Here is a 4490-nt window from a genome sequence, read left to right on the forward strand (position 1 = left end):
TACAACATATAATATTGTTATTTTTTCTTAGTTTTATTTAAAATAATAGTTTTCAGTGTTTCATGTTTAAAAAAATTATGTAGCTAACTGGGGTTTTTTGTGTATACGCACTATAATAAATTTTTAAGGGTTTTGAACATTTGATGTTTATTCGAACACAAAAATTTTATGAATCATACATTTAAAACTCGCTTTTTTAAATTTTATCGAATTTATTCAAGAAAATAAAAAACAAAAAACGATAAAAATGAAAACAAAAAGTCGTTTATAATTAGAATATAGAAAATGAAACTTATTGATTTCGTTTTATATCCTAATGCCAAATTAAATGGTGTAAAATTTTTATAAGTTATGAATGCTATAAATCAACATGACTTTAAATTTTTAAAATATGCGATATTATCTTATAATTTATGATATGTATTTTATGTTTTTTACAATAAATAAAATTATATTGTATCGAAAAAATTATATTAAAAAGTAAAATGCATGATAATACATATTACAAATATAATATTCAATAAGTAACAAAATATTTTTAATTAATTGTATTAAATGTATAAGATGATTTAAAAATATATTTTGATGTTGCAAAAAAACTTACAAAATACAAAAATTGACATGATTGACGACAAAATTTATAATAATAATATATAAAAATATGAAGTTTATCATATCTTATCCATGATTTTTTTTTAATTTATAGTTTTAGTGCGCAAGGTATATGATTTATGTTTATTTTATAAAATTTTTTAACTCTGCAATTTGGCAAATTACAATTTAGCGTATTTTTTATTGCAAAAAAATGATAATGAAGACAGATAATTAATGCGTTTAAATCGATCTTATAGTATTAATGTATTTAAATATCAGCATATTATTTTAATGCAAAAGAAAATTCAAAATATCACAATCGTCTGATATGGTATTAAATTAGTCATATATCAGCTTATGCATATAAAAAAAATTTCTTGCAGAATATTATCATAGTAAAAAAAATGTTAAAAACCATAAAAAAATTATTTGAATCTTTTAAGTATTATTTATGATAGAATATTCTGTTTTTGAATTTAAAATTATTTTCTACCGCTAACAGATAATTGTAATCTTTAAATTCCATGAATAATAAAACATTTTAGGATTTTTTTATTGTATAGTATTATCATTGAATCTTTCTTACACTAAAACAAAAATATTTGGAATATAATCTTTTATGTTATCTGTAGAAAAAACTTTTATATTTGGCAAATGTATATATTTGCAGCATATTTTATTATTTTTGTAAAACATATAATTTGTACATAGAAATTTTATTTATAATTCTATGCGTAATTTTTAATATACACAAATGTCTGACTATTGTCATTTTGATATATACAAGATGTAATAAATATCATTATTTTCAAAAATATATATATGATTGCAATATGTATATAAGTGTAATTTATATCGTAACTTAGGAAAATATCTATAGGTTCGATTAGCGGTAGTGTAGAATATAAAGAGTGTTAATCAAATCTATAATAAATAAAGAGACATATTGCTGTAATTTATTTGAATTTAATGCGTCATAATAGTGTGTAATAAATATACGTGTATAAAACTATTGATTCTAAGGTAAAAGAGCTAAGAATCTTTTTTTATGCTTCAAACTAAAAATTAGGGTTGAAAAAAAGTGTTATAATTTTACATAATTCTGTTATATACATAGAATAAAAATGACATAATTTTTAGTTATACATTATAAAACATTATATGAAATCAAAAACACATTTAATCAGGAGTATAAATAAAAGTGCTGTCTAAATAGACAATATATATCTCTTTTTTTTCAATATAAAAAAATAAATATATAAATATAGTATAAAAGATAATACTTTTAGTATTTTAAGCAAAAAGTATGTCCTTAATTTTTTTTATTCAGAAAATTTTTAATTTAACTTAATCTTAGAATACTTTGCTTTTTTATAGGATTAATTAGGTTTTAAAATATTGATATCACAGTGTTGTGTACATAAAACCGGATCTGCTGAAAATTTAGATATAAATTTATCTCTTTAAAAAAAAAACTTTTATAATATGATTTGCATTTGAGCTAAATTTTTATCAGCAACATCAAGAGTACATCACTATATAAAAAAAATTCTTTATCGTAATAGCCATATAAATCATTTTATGGTTTGAAAGAGTCACCTAAAAGTATTTCTGTACAGTTATATATTTTAGCACCATTTTAACAATAAGCACTGGGTGTTCACGGGTTATTGTATATATTTGCATCATATGGAATAATTTTTATTACGCAATAGAACAGATTTGCCATGGACCTAATACACTTTTGTATGTTTCGAAAATCTTTTATTTAGACATATATGCATAATTATTATTTCTTTTATATATTTTTATATATTTCTTACGTTTTAGAATGCAAAAATTGTTAATATTTAGTTTGGACTATATAGTATAACTTGCGTTTATTTATGATTGATCAGCAAAGAAATGCATGATGAAAGCTCACTTGAAATGAATGTGCAGTAATAACTACTTTAGTAAGCCATTTATAAAAAAAGCAGTATTTCTTCTATGTGTATGAAAACAAAAAGTCAAAATAAGTATTCATTTTTTTTATAAATTTTGCACCTCAAATATTTTAATCTATTTTATTTAAAATACCTTATAACTTATGATCACACTCAATACACATCGTTTGCCGAATCTGGTTTGATTCATGTATTACGAGCAAAGAAGCAAAGAGGGCATTTTAAATCTTTCTTATCTCCATAGTATATTTTTGCCTTTTTCTAAAATCATTCACTGTTGACTATACCACCAATTTCTGTCGAATTTTAAACCAAGCATTTCTAATTTATTTTCTCCGTATCAAAAACACATTTTTAAATTCACAAAATATAATTTCGAATTGCAAACTAAATTATTAGATATCTTTCAATGAAAACATTTTAAAATTAACATCTAGTTTGATATTATTTTTCTAATAATCATATATTATATTTTATGCAATGTTATTTATTACTAAAGATGTTAATTTTGTCAGCTATGTGTCGTTTTGATTTGATAAGTTATTTTTCATATAATTTTTTCTTATGTTTTACATTGTTGGTCATATCCACGTAATCTGTTATATGGGTTATAATGCTAAATATGTAATTTTTGCGATAGAATACATACACTTGCAGTATTCTTGTATTTTATTTATTACTAAGCTTATCTTTTTTTTTTGAATCCGTAAATAACCATATTCCTATTAAATTGCCTTATAATATGACTATCTAGTAATGAAAAATCTAGCTCGAAAATAAAAAAAGTCGATATTATTTAGATACTTATTTTATATGCTTTAGATTTTTTTTGCATCTCTGAAATTGTTATTTATAATTTTGTTATTCTTGCGTAAGAAAAGAGAATATGCCAAGAGTGATGAAATTATGTATCTATAGGGAACGAGATAAGGTTAAATAAATTGTTTGAGATTTCAAAAAATATCACATAAAAAATTTATTGGATAAAAATATTTTTTTGTGCCATATAATTTAAACAATATATATTAAAGTGTCTTCAAAGATCAAAACATAGGTAAACCAATAGAGCTTGCGATAAATAATATGTGCATAGATACTTGGATACAACTAAAATTACGTTGAGATAATTAGATCAAAACAGTATATATCGTATTCTTTAGAATATCAAGAAAAGCATAATGATTGAAGTTTTTGGAATTATGTTTTATCTGAGCGCATTTGTTTGTATAATCACATTCTAATATATTGAGTATCTTATATTTACAAAAAGAGTGCTTTTTAAAACAATCAAAAATAAAATTTTTGCCCTATATTATGATTTAGGAAGAATTAATTACAAAGATAGATGAAAAATATGCCTAGAAGTGCTAAAATATATTTAATGTGATTATAAATCATAGCTCTTAAAATTAGGCTGAATATATAGCTTATGATTAGCATAAAAGTTAGTGTATTGTATGTGGATAATCAGAATATATGTTAAAAGATACTGTTTGTCATTCTGCAAGATTAAAGATGACCAAACTACCAATTAATGAATGAAATTCTCGAAAGCAAATATAAATCTATTAATTTTATCTTAGGCTATTGAATTTAGCAATAATATTTTATAAGTTATATGTATTAGTAATGATATATTGGCAACACTTCTGTTTTATGAAAAATGTTTGAAAATGACATTATAAGTTTTATAAAAAGCATGAAAATGAAAAAATCTTACCTTAGATTCGATACAAATATGCATAGGAATAGAAAACAATTCTTTTACAATACTAGAAATATTTATCTTATGAAATATACATATTAATGGCATATATCAAAATATATTAAAATTAACTAAATATTTGCAATAAAATTTTTTTTATAGTGACAAAAAAGTAGTATTTTTTATATTATATTATAAATGTTTTTATATGAATGTTTTTAAAAAAAATGTTTAAGAAACATCTA

This window comes from Rhyacophila brunnea, unplaced genomic scaffold, assembly GCF_057557595.1.
Source record: "Rhyacophila brunnea isolate RB1 unplaced genomic scaffold, BYU_Rbru_1.0 scaffold_57, whole genome shotgun sequence".
Classification (NCBI taxonomy): domain Eukaryota; kingdom Metazoa; phylum Arthropoda; class Insecta; order Trichoptera; family Rhyacophilidae; genus Rhyacophila; species Rhyacophila brunnea.